This window comes from Triticum urartu, chromosome 3A (assembly GCF_056163025.1).
Source record: "Triticum urartu cultivar PI428250 chromosome 3A, HENAU_Tu73, whole genome shotgun sequence".
NCBI lineage: Eukaryota > Viridiplantae > Streptophyta > Magnoliopsida > Poales > Poaceae > Triticum > Triticum urartu.
Window position 1 is genome coordinate 504080212 of NC_141875.1, and position 18235 is coordinate 504098446.

Genomic DNA, 18235 nt, shown 5'->3' on the forward strand with positions numbered 1-18235 from the left:
AATAGCTGTTCGGCTTCGGCTTCTCCGGCTACAAATGATCTACAACAGACCTCATGGCGAGTCCGGATAACCTATTAAGTTTGGCCCATTCGGCTAGCTGATCATTCAAGGGAAGCGGACGCTCCTGAACGTTGAATTGCGACCAGAATAACTTGTCCACTTCATGATCTGATTGATCTTGGAAGTATTCGACCGCATCGACAGTGCTCGCCGCCAAGTCCATATATGCGTCTGCCGAACTCCACAGCCGATCCAGAGGGGCATACCGCCGATCTCCGAACTTCCTTCATAGCAGAAAGGGCTTCCCAGCCGCAATATCCCCGGCTTCGCGCAGCTCCTCCTTCTTCGCCCTCATAGCAGAGCGACTGTCTTTGGTCGCCATAGTGGCCCTCTCAAGGTCCGCTGCCTTCACTCGGTTCTCTTCTTCAAGGAACTGGCAACGGTCGGTAGTGCCTTTTAATTCTACGGCCATCTTGGCCATCTTTTCTTTGCTTTCGCAATGCGCGGCCTTCTCGGCTCTTAACCCTCGCTTGTTCCTTGGCTCGGGCAAGTTCCGCCCGAAGGGTCTCCACGGTGGCAGCTCCGTCTGCAGTCACAACATATTAAAGATACTGGCATCATGCTGCTCTTATTGTGTGACATTCACCAGAAAACATTACTTACCCTGTGCTTCGTCAAGCCGCTTGTTAACAAGCTCGATGTCGGCGTCTGCCGCATCCAGTTGCCGTTTTAATTCGGCAAACTCACTAGTCCAGCTAGCCACCGGAGCTTCCACCACCTGCACATAAAGGTAGTCTGGTTATTGCCTGGGACTATGATCCTCTGTTTGCCGCCGTTCTCGATGACAACCAGAGTCTCAGGGGCTACTATCTACACAGGGCACATCTAACATGTGTGGTACTATCACATATTATTTCACGTACCTCAATGTTGGGGAACGTTGCAGAAAACAAAAATTTTCCTACTCGTTTCACCAAGATCCATCTAGGAGTTCATCTAGCAACGAGTCATCGGATGCATCTACATACCTTTGTAGATCGCGCACGGAAGCGTTCAAAGAACGGTGATGATGTAGTCGAACACGACGTGACCCAAATCACCGATGACCAAGCGCCGAACGGACGGCACCTTTGCGTTCAACACACGTACGGGACGGGGAACGTCTCCTCCTTCTTGATCCAGCAAGGGGGAAGGAGAGGTTGATGAAGATCCAGCAGCACGACGGCGTGGTGGTGGATGCAGGGCGTCACAGTAGCAGGGCTTCGCCTATACTACGAGAGAGAGACGTAACGGGGAGAGAGGGAGGCGCCAGGGGCTGGTGTATGAAGTCCCTCCTCTCCCTCACTATATATAGGGGTGCCAAGGGGGGGGGCGCCGGCCCTAGTAGATGGAATCTACTAGGGGGGCGGCGGCCAAGGGTGGGGGGCTTGCCCCCCAAGCAAGGGGGCGCCCCCTCTAGGGTTTCCCCCCCAACCCTAGGCGCATGGGCCCTTGGGGGGTGGCGCCCCAGCCCACTTTGGGCTGGGTTCCCTCCCACTTCAGCCCATGGGGCCCTCCGGGATAGGTGGCCCCACCCGGTGGACCCCCGGGACCCTTCCGGTGGTCCCGGTACAATACCGGTGACCCCGAAACTTGTCCCGATGGCCGAAACAGCACTTCCTATATATAATTATTTACCTCCGGACCATTCCGGAACTCCTCGTGACGTCCGGGATCTCATCTGGGACTCCGAACAACATTCGGGTTACTGCATATACATATCTTCACAACCCTAGCGTCACCGAACCTTAAGTGTGTAGACCCTACGGGTTCGGGAGACAAGCAGACATGACCGAGACGACTCTCCGGTCAATAACCAACAGCGGGATCTGGATACCCATGTTGGCTCCCACATGCTCCACGATGAACTCATCGGATGAACCACGATGTCGAGGATTCAATCAACCCCGTATGCAATTCCCTTTGTCAATCGATATGTTACTTGCCCGAGATTCGATCGTCGGTATCCCAATACCTCGTTCAATCTCATTACCGGCAAGTCACTTTACTCGTACCTCAATGCATGATCCCGTGACCAGACACTTGGTCACTTTGAGCTCATTATGATGATGCATTACCGAGTGGGCCCAGCGATACCTCTCCGTCATACGGAGCGACAAATCCCAGTCTTGATCCATGTCAACCCAACAGACACTTTCGGAGATACCTGTAGTCTACCTTTATAGTCACCCAGTTACGTTGTGACATTTGGTATACCCAAAGCACTCCTACGGTATCCGGGAGTTACACGATCTCATGGTCTAAGGAAAAGATACTTGACATTGGAAAACTCTAGCAAACGAACTATACAATCTTGTGCTATGTTTAGGATTGGGTCTTGTCCATCACATCATTCTCCTAATGATGTGATCCCGTTATCAATGACATCCAATGTCCATAGTCAGGAAACCATGACTATCTGTTGATCAACGAGCTAGTCAACTAGAGGCTTACTAGGGACATGTTGGTGTCTGTTATTCACACATGTATTACGATTTCCGAATAACACAATTATAGCATGAATAAAGACAATTATCATGAACAAGGAAATATAATAATAATGCTTTTATTATTGCCTCTAGGGCATATTTCCAACAGTCTCCCACTTGCACTAGAGTCAATAATCTAGTTACATTGTGATGAATCGAACACCCATGGAATTCTGGTGTTGATCATGTTTTGCCCTAGGGAGAGGTTTAGTCAACGGATCTGCTACATTCAGGTCTGCATGTACTTTACAAATCTCTATGTCTCCATCTTGAACATTTTCACGAATGGAGTTGAAGCGACGCTTGATGTGCCTTGTCTTCTTGTGAAACCTGGGCTCCTTGGCAAGAGCAATAGCTCCAGTGTTGTCACAGAAGAGCTTGATCGGCCCCGACGCATTGGGTATTACTCCTAGGTCGGTGATGAACTCCTTCACCCATATTGCTTCATGTGCTACCTCCGAGGCTGCCATGTACTCCGCTTCACATGTAGATCCCGCCACGACGCTCTGCTTGCAGCTGCACCAGCTCACTGCTCCACCATTCAACATATACACGTATCCGGTTTGTGACTTAGAGTCATCCAGATCTGTGTCGAAGCTAGCGTCGACGTAACCCTTTACAACGAGCTCTTCGTCACCTCCATAAACGAGAAACATTTCCTTAGTCCTTTTCAGGTACTTCAGGATATTCTTGACCGCTGTCCAGTGTTCCTTGCCGGGATTACTTTGGTACCTTCCTACCAAACTTACGGCAAGGTTTACATCAGGTCTGGTACACAACATGGCATACATAATAGAACCTATGGCTGATGCATAGGGGATGACGCTCATCTCTTCTATATCTTCTGCCGTGGTCGGACATTGAGCTGAGCTCAATTTCATACCTTGTAACACAGGCAAGAACCCCTTCTTAGATTGATCCATATTGAACTTCTTCAATATCTTATCAAGGTATGTGCTTTGTGAAAGACCTATGAGGCGTCTCCATCTATCCCTATAGATTTTGATGCCTAATATATAAGCAGCTTCTCCAAGGTCCTTCATTGAAAAACTTTTATTCAAGTAGGCCTTAATGCTGTCCAAGAGTTCTATATCATTTCCCATCAATAGTATGTCATCTACATATAATATGAGAAATGCTACAGAGCTCCCACTCACTTTCTTGTAAACGCAGGCTTCTCCATAAGTCTGTGTAAACCCAAACGCTTTGATCATCTCATCAAAGCGAATGTTCCAACTCCGAGATGCTTGCACCAGCCCATAAATCGAGCGTTGGAGCTTGCATACCTTGTCAGCATTCTTAGGATCGACAAAACCTTCCGGCTGCATCATATACAATTCTTCCTTAAGGAAACCATTAAGGAATGCCGTTTTGACGTCCATTTGCCATATCTCATAATCGTAGAATGCGGCAATTGCTAACATGATTCGGACGGACTTTAGCTTCGCTACCGGTGAGAAAGTCTCATCGTAGTCAACCCCTTGAACTTGTCGATAACCCTTAGCGACAAGTCGAGCTTTATAGATGGTCACATTACCATCCGCGTCTGTCTTCTTCTTAAAGATCCATTTATTTTCTATGGCTTGCCGTTCAACGGGCAAGTCAGTCAAAGTCCATACTTTATTTTCATACATGGATCCTATCTCGGATTTCATGGCTTGTAGCCATTTGTCGGAATCCGGGCCCGCCATCGCTTCTTCATAGTTCGAAGGTTCACCGTTGTCTAACAACATGATTTCCAAGACAGGGTTGCCGTACCACTCTGGTGCGGAACGTGTCCTTGTGGACCTTCGAATTTCAGTAGGAGCTTGATCAGAAGTATCTTGATCATTATCATTAACTTCCTCTCTAGTCGGTGCAGGCACCTCAGGAACATTTTCTTGAGTTGCGCCATTTTCCGGTTCAAGAGGTAATACTTCATCAAGCTCTACTTTCCTCCCACTTACTTCTTTCGAGAGAAACTCTTTCTCTAGAAAGGACCCATTCTTGGCAACAAAGATCTTGCCTTCGGATCTTAGGTAGAAGGTATACCCAATAGTTTCTTTAGGGTATCCTATGAAGACGCATTTTTCCGACTTGGGTTCGAGCTTCTCAGGTTGAAGTTTCTTGACATAAGCATTGCATCCCCAAAATTTTAGAAACGACAGCTTAGGTTTCTTCCCAAACCATAATTCATACGGTGTCGTCTCAACGGATTTCGACGGAGCCCTATTTAAAGTGAATGCAGCAGTCTCTAAAGCATAGCCCCAAAAAGATAGCGGTAAATCGGTAAGAGACATCATAGATCGCACCATATCTAATAGAGTGCGATTACGACGTTCGGACACACCGTTACGCTGAGGTGTTCCAGGCGGCGTGAGTTGTGAAACTATTCCACATCTTCTTAAGTGTGTGCCAAACTCGTGACTCAAGTATTCTCCTCCACGATCTCATCGTAGAAACTTGATTTTCCTGTCACGTTGATTCTCAACCTCACTCTGAAATTCCTTGAACTTTTCAAAGGTTTCAGACTTGTGTTTCATTAAGTAGATATACCCATATCTACTTAAATCATCAGTGAGCGTGAGAACATAACGATAGCCACCGCGAGCCTCAACACTCATTGGACCGCATACATCAGTATGTATGATTTCCAATAAGTTGGTCGCTCGCTCCATTGTTCCTGAGAACGGAGTCTTGGTCATTTTACCCATAAGGCATGGTTCGCACGTGTCAAATGATTCATAATCAAGAGACTCTAAAAGTCCATCTGCATGGAGCTTCTTCATGCGTTTGACACCTATGTGACCAAGGCGGCAGTGCCACAAGTATGTGGGACTATCGTTGTCAACCTTACATCTTTTGGTACTCACATTATGAACATGTGTAGCATCACGTTTGAGATTCATAAAGAATAAACCATTCACCATAGGAGCATGACCATAAAACATATCTCTCATATAAATAGAACAACCATTATTCTCGGATTTAAATGAGTAGCCATCTCGAATTAAACGAGATCCCGATACAATGTTCATGCTCAAAGCTGGCACTAAATAACAATTATTAAGGTTTAGAACTAATCCCGAAGGTAGATGCAGAGGTAGCGTGCCGATGGCGATCACATTGACCTTGGAACCATTCCCGACGCGCATCGTCACCTCGTCCTTTGCCAGTTTCCGCTTATTCCGCAGCCCCTGCTTTGAGTTACAAATGTGAGCAACTGCACCGGTATCAAATACCCAGGAGCTACTACGGACACTAGTAAGGTACACATCAATTACATGTATATCACATATACCTTTTGTTTTGCCGGCCTTCTTGTCTGCTAAGTATTTACGGCAGTTCCGCTTCCAGTGACCGCTTCCCTTGCAATAAAAGCACTCAGTCTCGGGCTTGGGTCCATTCTTTGGCTTCTTCCCGGCAGCTTGCTTGCCGGGCGCGGCAACCTCCTTGCCGTCCTTCTTGAAGTTCTTTTTACCCTTGCCTTTCTTGAACTTAGTGGTTTTATTGACCATCAACACTTGATGTTCCTTCTTAACTTCTACCTCCGCTGATTTCAGCATTGAGAACAACTCAGGAATGGTCTTTTGCATCCCCTGCATGTTGAAGTTCATCACAAAGCTCTTGTAGCTTGGTGGAAGCGACTGGAGGATTCTGTCAATGACCGCATCATCCGGGAGATTAACTCCCAGCTGAGACAAGCGGTTATGTAATCCAGACATAGTGAGTATGTGCTCACTGACAGAACTATTTTCCTCCATCTTACAGCTGAAGAATTTATCGGAGACTTCATATCTCTCGATCCGGGCATGAGCTTGAAAAACCATTTTCAGCTCTTCGAACATCTCATATGCTCCATGTCTCTCAAAACACTTTTGGAGCCCCGGCTCTAAGCTGTAAAGCATGCCGCACTGAACGAGGGAGTAGTCGTCAACACGTGTCTGCCAAGCGTTCATAACATCTTGGTTCTGTGGGACGGGTGGATCACCTAGCGGTTCTTGTAGGACATAATCTTTCTTGGCAGCTATGAGGATGATCCTCAGATTCCGGACCCAGTCCGTATAGTTGCTGCCATCGTCTTTCAGCTTGGTTTTCTCTAGGAACGCATTGAAGTTGAGGACTACGTGGGCCATTTGATCTACAAGACATATTGTAAAATATTTTAGACTAAGTTCATGATAATTAAGTTCATCTAATCAAAATATTAATGAACTCCCACTTAGATTAGACATCCCTCTAGTCATCTAAGTATTACATGATCCGAGTTAACTAGGCCGTGTCCGATCATCACGTGAGACGGACTAGTCAACATCGGTGAACATCTTCATGTTGATCGTATCTTCTATACGACTCATGCTCGACCTTTCGGTCTTCTGTGTTCCGAGTCCATGTCTGTACATGCTAGGCTCGTCAAGTCAACCTAAGTGTTTGCATGTGTAAATCTGTCTTACACCCGTTGTATGTGAACGTCTGAATAAAACACCCGATCATCACGTGGTGTTTTGAAACAGCGAACTGTCGCAACGGTGCACAGTTAGGGGGAACACTTCTTGAAATTATTATGAGGGATCATCTTATTTACTACCGTCGTTCTAAGTAAACAAGATGCAAAACATGATAAACATCACATGCAATCAAATAATAAACGTGACATGATATGGCCAATATCACATAGCTCCTTTGATCTCCATCTTGGGGCTCCATGATCATCTTGTCACCGGCTTGACACCATGATCTCCATCATCATGATCTCCATCATCGTGTCTCCATGAAGTTGCTTGCCAACTATTACTTCTACTACTATGGATAACGTGTTTAGCAATAAAGTAAAGTAATTTACATGGCGTTTCTCAATGACACGCAGGTCATATAAAAGAATAAAGACAACTCCTATGGCTCCTGCCGGTTGTCATACTCATCGACATGCAAGTCGTGATTCCTATTACAATAGCATGAACATCTCATACATCACATATAGATCATTCATCATTCATCACAACTTTGGCCATATCATATCACAAACCACTTGCTGCAAAAACAAGTTAGACGTCCTCTAATTGTTGTTGCAAGTTTTACGTGGCTGAATTGGGGTTCTAGCAAGAACGACTTCTTACCTACGTTAAAGCCACAACGTGATTTGTCAACTTCTATTTACCCTTCATAAGGACCCTGTTCATCGAATCCGCTCCAACTAAAGTGGGAGAGACAGACACCCGCCAGCCACCTTATGCAACTAGTGCATGTTAGTCGGTGGAACCGGTCTCACGTAAGCATACGTGTAAGGTTGGTCTGGGCCGCTTCATCCCACAATGCTGCTGAAGCAAGAAAAGACTAGTAGCGGCAAGAAAGTTGACAAATCTACGCCCACAACAAATTGTGTTCTACTCGCGCAAGAAGAACTACGCATAGACCTAGCTCATGATGCCACTGTTGGGGAACGTTGCAGAAAACAAAAATTTTCCTACTCGTTTCACCAAGATCCATCTAGGAGTTCATCTAGCAACGAGTCATCGGATGCATATACATACCTTTGTAGATCGCGCACGGAAGCGTTCAAAGAACGGTGATGATGTAGTCGAACACGACGTGATCCAAATCACCGATGACCAAGCGCCGAACGGACGGCACCTCCGCGTTCAACACACGTACGGGACGGGGAACGTCTCCTCCTTCTTGATCCAGCAAGGGGGAAGGAGAGGTTGATGAAGATCCAGCAGCACGACGGCGTGGTGGTGGATGCAGGGCGTCACAGTAGCAGGGCTTCGCCTATACTACGAGAGAGAGACGTAACGGGGAGAGAGGGAGGCGCCAGGGGCTGGTGTATGAAGTCCCTCCTCTCCCTCACTATATATAGGGGTGCCAAGGGGGGGGCGCCGGCCATAGTAGATGGAATCTACTAGGGGGGCGGCGGCCAAGGGTGGGGGGCTTGCCCCCCAAGCAAGGGGGCGCCCCCTCTAGGGTTTCCCCCCCAACCCTAGGCGCATGGGCCCTTGGGGGTGGCGCCCCAGCCCACTTTGGGCTGGGTTCCCTCCCACTTCAGCCCATGGGGCCCTCCGGGATAGGTGGCCCCACCCGGTGGACCCCCGGGACCCTTCCGGTGGTCCCGGTACAATACCGGTGACCCCGAAACTTGTCCCGATGGCCGAAACAGCACTTCCTATATATAATTCTTTACCTCCGGACCATTCCGGAACTCCTCGTGACGTCCGGGATCTCATCCGGGACTCCGAACAACATTCGGGTTACTGCATATACATATCTTCACAACCCTAGCGTCACCGAACCTTAAGTGTGTAGACCCTACGGGTTCGGGAGACAAGCAGACATGACCGAGACGACTCTCCAGTCAATAACCAACAGCGGGATCTGGATACCCATGTTGGATCCCACATGCTCTACGATGATCTCATCGGATGAACCACGATGTCGAGGATTCAATCAACCCAGTATGCAATTCCCTTTGTCAATCGATATGTTACTTGCCCGAGATTCGATCGTCGGTATCCCAATACCTCGTTCAATCTCGTTACCGGCAAGTCACTTTACTCGTACCTCAATGCATGATCCCGTGACCAGACACTTGGTCACTTTGAGCTCATTATGATGATGCATTACCGAGTGGGCCCGGCGATACCTCTCCGTCATACGGAGTGACAAATCCCAGTCTTGATCCATGTCAACCCAACAGACACTTTCGGAGATACCTGTAGTCTACCTTTATAGTCACCCAGTTACGTTGTGACGTTTGGTATACCCAAAGCACTCCTACGGTATCCGGGAGTTACACGATCTCATGGTCTAAGGAAAAGATACTTGACATTGGAAAACTCTAGCAAACGAACTATACGATCTTGTGCTATGTTTAGGATTGGGTCTTGTCCATCACATCATTCTCCTAATGATGTGATCCCGTTATCAATGACATCCAATGTCCATAGTCAGGAAACCATGACTATCTGTTGATCAACAAGCTAGTCAACTAGAGGCTTACTAGGGACATGTTGGTGTCTGTTATTCACACATGTATTACGATTTCCGCATAACACAATTATAGCATGAATAAAGACAATTATCATGAACAAGGAAATATAATAATAATGCTTTTATTATTGCCTCTAGGGCATATTTCCAACACTCAAAGCCTGTCAGTAGACTCATAAAGGCTTCATGTAATCCACTTTCGGCGAACGAAATTCTTTCCATCACCGTACCCATCAGCGTACGGTGTTCTTCTGAGATGGCCGCTTGCCCCAACAGCTCCCTCAGAACGTCCGACCGCATACCAGACGATGTTGGACTCTTTTGTTTGCTCTCTTCGAGAGCTGGACGCTGGGGACTTCGGGGGTCTATGGGATTATCTTCTGGCCTCACCGGATCCGGACAGGCCCTCCGTGACGACACTTAGGGGTCACCCGCTTCTTGAGCGGAGGAGTCCGGGGGAGGCGTTTCGCTCTCCATCATCTCCGGAAGAAGATCCCCCGAAGACGAGCTCAGCTGAGAAGGGCTAAGACCCGAACTGCAAGATATATGCAGCGGTTATTTTCTCAGAAAAAAGATAGTATACCTTCACTATTAAAGTATTTTTTGGATCACTTACGACTCGTTGGAGGGCTGATCCCCCCGCGGACTTTGTGCGGCAAGAGCACCCCCCGAGGCAGGACCCTCTGTTCGAGACTTCTTCTCTCGTTTGGAGGCCTCGGCTTCCGGATCCTCGGAAGCAGTCCTCTTCCTCCCCCGGTTATCCTCCTTTATGGAGGCGCTCATTCCCTCGGTTGGAACTGGCAGCGATGGGGGCCCGCTTCCGCCCATATTATTCCCCCCTGTATCTTCCTTCGAGGGCTCCGGGCAAGGTGCGAGCTCGAGCATCTTTTCCAATATCGGATTTTCCAAACCCTCAGGGAGGGGGGGCCGAACACCGAATCATCTTCGCCTTTGTTAGCCAGTCCTGGTCAAAGAGCGATCTCTCATAAATAACTTCATGATGAATAAAAGATGGTGCGTTTGGCTACAGGATTTCTTACTTGTTCGGCGGCACGGTTACTGCTCAGGCCCACGTCCTCGGTAGTATCCGGACACTCTATTTGAGGTCCGAAGAATGACTTGTACATCTCCTCATGCGTCAGGCCGAGGAAACTTTGAATGGCACGCGGTCCTTCTGGGTTGAACTCCTACAAGCGAAAGGGCCAGCATTTGCAAGGCTGGACTCGACGAACTAGCATAACTTGCATTACCACAACCAAATTAAAATCTCCCTGGAAGAGATCTTGAATGCGGCTTTGCAGTATAGGCACGTCCTTGAATGGACCCCAGCTCAAACCTCTGCTAATCCATGACATCAGTTGTGGTGGGGGGCCCGAGCGGAAAGCGGGGGTAGCCGCCCACTTGGCACTTCTGGGAGCCGTGATGTAAAACCACTCCCGTTGCCATAATCCGAACACCTCTGGAAAGGAACCTTTCGGCCACGGAGCTCCTGCCATCTTGCCTATTGACGCGCCTCCGCACGCTGCATGTTGCCCCTCGATCATCTTTGGCTTCACTTCAAAGGTCTTGAGCCACAGGCCGAAGTGAGGGGTAATGCAGAGGAAGGCCTCACACACGACAATAAATGTCGAGATGTGGAGAAAGGAGTCCGGAGCTAGATCATGGAAATCTAGCCCATAATAGAACATCAAACCCCTGGCGAAGGGATCCAGAGTGAGGCCTAGGCCTCGGAGGAAGTGGGAGACGAACATGATGTTCTCGTTGGGTTCGGGAGTGGGGACGACCTGCCCTCAAGCAGGCAGCCAATGCGAAACCTCGGCGGTCAGGTATCTAGCCTCCCTCAACTTCTTGATATCCTCTTCCGTGACGGAGGAGGGCATCCACCGGCCTTGAAGGCTGGATCCGGACATGATTGAAGATCCGGAGCACCTGACCTGGGCTTTGGGTGTTGGAACTCAAGGCGGGGGAGGGGTTCGATTGAGCACGAGAGGGAAAAAGCGAAAACCTTGTCCCTTTATAAAGAGGGTGAATATCAAGCGTCCTCTCCGTAGCCGTTTGGGACTTGCCTATAATCTAGGAGTCCTAGACACGGTTGGGTTACCCACGACCGTATTAATGAGAATCCCGTAATTGGGGTAACACGATCTCTGCTTTGACAAGACGTGTCAAGAAACCGCCTCGCATTATGTGTGGAGGTGGTTGAAGAAAAACGGTTCGAATAAGCACCGAGCCATGGCATAATGTCATGTTGCCAAAACGTGTCGGCAGATTAAGATTTGTGTAAATGTTATTCTCTCTACGACAGTATGTGGAACTTATTTTGCAGAGCCGGACACTATCCTTGTGTTCAAAATCTTCTATGAAGTATTCGGGGGAGGAACCCGCCTTGTAATGCTGAAGACAATCTGCGGGCCGGACTCGTCGTCATTGAAGCCTGGTTCAGGGGCTACTAAGGGAGTCCTGGATTAGGGGGCGTCCGGATAGCCGAACTATGACCTTTGGCCGGACTCTTGGACTATGAAGATACAAGATTGAAGACTTCGTCCCGTGTCCGGATGGGACTTTCCTTGGCGTGGATGGCAAGCTTGGCAATACGGATATTAGATCTCCTCCCATTGTAACCGACTCTGTGTAACCCTAGCCCTCTCCAGTGTCTATATAAACCGGAGGGTTTTAGTCCGTAGGACACAACAACCACAACATACAATCATACCATAGGCTAGCTTCTAGGGTTTAGCCTCTCTGATCTCGTGGTAGATCTACTCTCTTACTACCCATATCATCAATATTAATCAAGCAGGACGTAGGGTTTTACCTCCATCAAGAGGGCCCGGACCTGGGTAAAACATTGTGTCCCCTGCCTCCTGTTACCATCCGGCCTAGACGCACAGTTCAGGACCCCCTACCCGAGATCCGCCGGTTTTGACACCGACAAAGATCTTTACCGGTCAAACCGCATAACAACATACATTGTTCCCTTTGTCATCGGTATGTTACTTGCCCGAGATTCGATCATCGGTATCATCATACCTAGTTCAATATCGTCACCGGCAAGTCTCTTTACTCGTTCTGTAATGCATCATCCCGTGACTAACTCATTGGTCACATTGCTTGCAAGGCTCATAGTGATGTGCACTACCGAGAGGGCCCATAGATACCTCTCGGATACACGGAGTGACAAATCCTAATCTCGATCTATGCCAACTCAACAAACACCATCGGAGACACCTGTAGAGCATCTTTATAATCACCCAGTTACATTGTGACGTTTGATAGCACACAAGGTGTTCCTCCAGTACTCGGTAGTTGCATGATCTCATAGTCTGAGGAACATGTATAAGTCATGAAGAAATCAATAGCAGAAAAACAAAACGATCATTATGCCAAGCTAACGGATGGGTCTTGTCCATCACATCATTCTCTAATGATGTGATCCCGTTCATCAAATGACAACACATGTCTATGGTCAGGAAACTTAACCATCTTTGATTAATGAGCTAGTCAAGTAGAGGCATACTAGGGACACTCTGTTCTTCTATGTATTCACACATGTACTAAGTTTCCGGTTAATACAACTCTAGCATGAATAATAAACATTTATCATGATATAAGGAAATATAAATAACAACTTTATTATTGCCTCTATGGCATATTTCCTTCAACTCGGGCATCCCGAAGCTTAGTTGCTTGCTTCTCTTTGGATAATAGCTTTGGATGCCAGGGGCATCCCCAAGCTTAGGCTCTTCTTACTCCTTATTCCTTCATCCATCGTAACATCACCCAAAACTTGAAAACTTCAATCACACAAAACTCAACAAAACCTTCGTGGGATCCGTTATTATAAGAAAACAAATCACTACTATAAGTACTGTTGCAAACCTATTCATATTTTATTCTTGACTTATATCTACTGTATTCCAACTTTTCTATGGCAAAAACTCTTCAAAGAAAACAATAGAATCATTAAAACAAGCACACAGCGCAAAGAAAATAGAATCTGTCAAAAACAGAACAGTCTGTAGCAATTTTGGTATTTCGAATACTTCTATAACTCCAATAATTCTGAAAAATTAGAGAGCTGAGCAATTTGTATATTAATCTTCTGCAAAAGGAATCGGTAATTTATCACTCTTCTATTAAAAATGAAAATTATTTTCGCGAGCACGAGAGTTTCTGTTTTTCAACAAGATCAAGTCAACTATAACCCAAGAAGATCCTAAAGGATTTACTTGGCACAAACACTAATTAAAACACAAAAAACGCAATCATAAAAGTAGCACAATTGCGCTAACACTCAAGAATAGGAAGCAAAAAGCAAAAATATATTTTATTCATTGGGTTGCCTCCCAACAAGCGATGTTGTTTTATGCCCCTAGCTAGGCATAAGATTTCAATGATGCTCACATGAAAGATACTAATTGAAACACGAAGAGGGCATCATGTAGTATTTCAAAACACATCTAAGTCTAACATACTTCCTATGCATAGGCATTTTATAAGCAAAGAAATTATCAAAACAAGCAAAGACTAGCATATGTAAGGAAGAAGAATAAAACATAGACAATCTCAACATGAAGAGAGGTAATTTAGTAGCATGAAAATTTCTAGAACCATATTTCCCTTTCTAATAATAATTATATGTGGGATCATATTCAAATTCAACAATATAGCTATCACATAACATATTCTCTATATGATCCACATGCATGCAACGTTGACACTCTCCCAAAATAGTGGGATTATCATCAAATAAAGTCATGGCCTCTCTAAGACCACTTTCAATATTATCACAAGCATATTCATCATGAGGTTTAAATAAGTTTTTAATATCACAAGAATCATTATCATCAAATTGGTAAAAGTGGGATTGAAGAGGTTAAAACTTTAGATACCAACGAACCCACTATCTTGGATTTCAAGGAATTTAATTATGATAATTGCTCTTTGATAGATTGTATTTCCTTTTTGCAATCCGTGCTAAATTCTCCTCATGCTTATAGTTAAAATAAAGCTTTTACTAAATATATTGTTGATGCTTTGATGCAATCTTATGAAGAAAAACTTGAGTTGGATGATGATGTCTCCCCGGCAACGACACCAGAAATTCCTTTTGATGTCTGCTTGAACTACGTCGGTATTTCCCCAAAGAGGAAGGGATGATGCAGCACAACAACGGTAGGTATTTCTCTCGGTGATGAGACCAAGGTTATCGAACTAGTAGGAGAACCACGCAACACTATGTGAACGGCGCCTACACACAAATAACAAATACTCACAACCCGACGTGTTAAAGGGGTTGTCAATCCCTTTTGGGTAACGGCGCCAAAAATTGGCAAACGGACATGATAAAAATATGATAGATGGGATAAATAGATCTCGAATAAAATAAATTGCAGCAAGGTATTTTTGTATTTTTGGTTTAATAGATCTGAAATTAAAAGCAAAGGAAAATAGGTCGCAAAGGCAAATATATTAAGGAAGAGACCCGGGGGCCGTAGGTTTCACTAGTGGCTTCTCTCGAGAAAAAGTAGCAAATGGTGGGTGAACAAATTACTATTGGGAAATTGATAGAACTTCAAATAATCATGACGATATCCAGGCAATGATCATGGAATCTGACAATTCCAAAGTCTTCGAAGGCTTTAGGATAGGAGACTTGTATATTGTTGATTTCTCTATAGGACCACAATCTGCCACATGTCTACTTCTAAAAGTTTCAGAAGACTGGCTATGGCATCGTCAACTCGGTCATGTGATACGTCTCCAACGTATCTATAATTTTTTATTGTTCCATGCTATTATATTATCTGTTTTGGATGTTAATGGGCTTTATTTTACACTTTTATATTATTTTTGAGACTAACCTATTAACCGGAGGCCCAGCCCAAATTGTTGTTTTTTTTTGCCTATTTCAGTGTTTCGCAGAAAAGGAATATCAAACGGAGTCCAAACGGAATGAAACCTTCGGGAACGTGATTTTTGAAACAAATTTGATCCGGGAGACTTGGAGTGGATGTCAAGAAACAATCGACGAGGCCACAAGGCAGGGGGCGCGCCTTCCACCCTCGTGGGCCCCATGTTGCTCCACCGACCTACTTCTTCCTCTTATATATTAAGGAAGAGACCCGGAGGCCGTATATATATATATATAGAAAGAGAGAGAAGCACTATTTTGATCCTGGGATTAGAATTGTTATTTGGATCACGGCGCGTCCTATAAGGGCCTGATAAAGATGTCCCTGAGATCCAAAAGCCCGACCGAACCGGAGCCCACCCATTCCTCCCCAACCTCCCATGCGTTTCCTCCACTGCCCCGATTCACCAGCCGCCATGAGCACAACGTGCGCCGCCCCACCGCCGCTCCGGCCGCCGCGCCACACCGCCTCGGATCCGTCCATCGCAGCGCCCCCACCCATGGATCTGGCCGTCGCGCCGCCCCACTCCAACCCTAGCTTTCGGCCACGCGCATGACCCCATCTGGCGGCGCCACCGCAACCGCCACCAACCAACCTCCGCTCGTCGGGATCCCGCGGCTGCGCGACAGCCACCAACCCACGTTGCAAGACGCCGGGATCCTGCCACCGCGTGACCTTCCTCGACCTTCCACTGCGACCTTCCTCCACTTGCCACCATGACCTTCTCCCTTCCGCTGCGCGCCATCGCCTCCAGCGGTTCCACCTGCATCACCGGCTCCACCTCCCACTGCCAGCTCCTGTGCGCGGCTCCCTCCAGCTTCCTCCGCGCCCGCCTCCACTTGAACTTCCCCCATCCCTGCTTCCTCCCGGCCCCGACGTCCCCTGTGGCGGCGACGTGCATCACCCCCAGCCACGCACCTCTCCGGCGAGTGGAGCTACTGCGCGGCGCCGCGTGGATGCAGTTACCACTGCCTCCCGGCACGTAGATCGAGCCATGGCCGGCGAGATCGACCACGGCCGCGGCCTGAGCACCCATCCATTCCTCCCCTGCAGCTTCCTCCCCTTCCTCGCCATCGTCACCTGTTGTTGCTTCGACACCACGAGCTGACCCATCTCAGGCCGGCGTCCCTGCGCGCAGCCGCTGACCGGTGCCATGGTCGCCCGTTGCCTCCGTCCTCCGTCATGCTAGTCACCTTCTCCTTGGCGACCAGGTTTGGCATCTCATACTACTTACGTTCGGCTCCTCTGCACTCTGCAGTTCAGTTGCTACTGATGCTGTAGCTGTTAAATCGGTCGTCCACTTAACATGGCTGTGATTCTCAAAGTCCCTACATGACCAGCATGGAGAAGCCAGCACACAAGGGTGTCAGCACAGCAGAGGCCGGGAGCTCGCCTGCCTTGAAGATTATCTGAAGGACTAGAGCACAATATCGTGAAGAAACTGTAATTATTGCACGTTCATGAAGCACGTGACTCAAGCATCAAAGAGCAACTAGTTTTAAAGTAGTGGTGGTGGAATATGTGTGCGATGCATGATTTGAGGCAAGATCTTTCTTTATTAGTTTGATCTTCGAAGCCGGGCACTGATGGATTACTAATTTACTTCTCTGAATTAATCAAACAACTGCTACAAGGTAGTGATGTATCGCTGCAGCCCCGACGGTCGACGGCGTCGTTGCGGTGCATTTGTCTTGACAATGGGCGGCTATGACGACAACTATGCTGACCGGCAACCTGAATCTGAGGACCGCCGTCATGGTTCTTCTTGCATCGGTGCGGTATTTTTTTGGATTAACAACTTAATTAAGGGAGATGACAATCTACTTAACAACATGAAGGGACAAAGACGAGAGCCTTGTACATTGAAAAAGACGAAGATTTTGATGTGTGAATTTGGTTCCTTCCCACTATCCTAAAACCGTATCCATATCAATCGCCGATTCCTTCCCCTGTCCAGTTCTGTATTGTTCACTAACTGATTTTGATGTCTGAAGTTCAACTGTATATGTAGGTAAAAAAACTAGTGTTTTTGGTTCATTGGTTTCAGTTTCACAGGTTGGTTTTCTTCCCAGTTTATCTCAAAAAATGGAGTATTTATTCTTGTGTAATCGCATCATTCATTGATTCTCGCGTGCCGCTGCCACACACCTTCACGCCCTTCCCTGGATCCAGCATCATCCGAGGTGCGTCACCGCCCTGGGCAGGTCGCGGTGGCGCCCTGGGTAGGTTGCGAGCACTCGGTTCGTCGTCACCGATACATCTTCCTCATATACCAGAGCTCTTCTCTCGGGCCTCATGTAACGACGCCGATCGCCCAGCTAGACCGGAAAAAGCAGCGTGTGGCTCGTCCTTCCATCCCCTCTCTAGTTCCTCCATTGTTTTTGAGTTTTGGTCTTCAATTGAAAAAGAATATGTCTTTGGCAGGGACACATGGTCACTGTGAAATAGATCAATTTTGATTTTAAGTCGCCACAAAATGTAGATTGTTCAGTCCAATGTGACTCCAGGTTGAAGTTTGATGCACTGTACTACATGATTGATGTACATTATACAACTATAAATGCATCAAACATCCTGCCGTTTTACATGATTGTGCATTTCAATGTGACTCCAAGTTGAAAATTGTAGTAACTATAGAACATTATACAATATCGTGTTGGGCAATTACAACAGCCAGCAGTTGAGCCTCCAAAAGATAGAGCAAGTGCACATGAAAGAAAAAGAAGCCACTCTACTAAGTCTATATGAAAAAAGGAACTCACCTTAAAAACTGGATGTTCATTAATTAAAGAGAGTAGTTAAAAGTACAAAACTGTGATGTTTCTAAAA

The 18235-nt window shown here is 46.9% G+C and overlaps 1 long non-coding RNA gene across 1 annotated transcript; it reads left to right on the plus strand.

Annotated features, from left to right (window-relative positions):
- The first annotated feature begins 15749 nt into the window (after nucleotides 1–15749).
- Nucleotides 15750–17443, plus strand: LOC125544682 (uncharacterized). The gene is made up of 2 exons (XR_007299600.2): nucleotides 15750–16617; nucleotides 16732–17443. It is a non-coding gene; the product is annotated as an uncharacterized LOC125544682 (long non-coding RNA).
- Nucleotides 17444–18235: the final 792 nt, after the last annotated feature.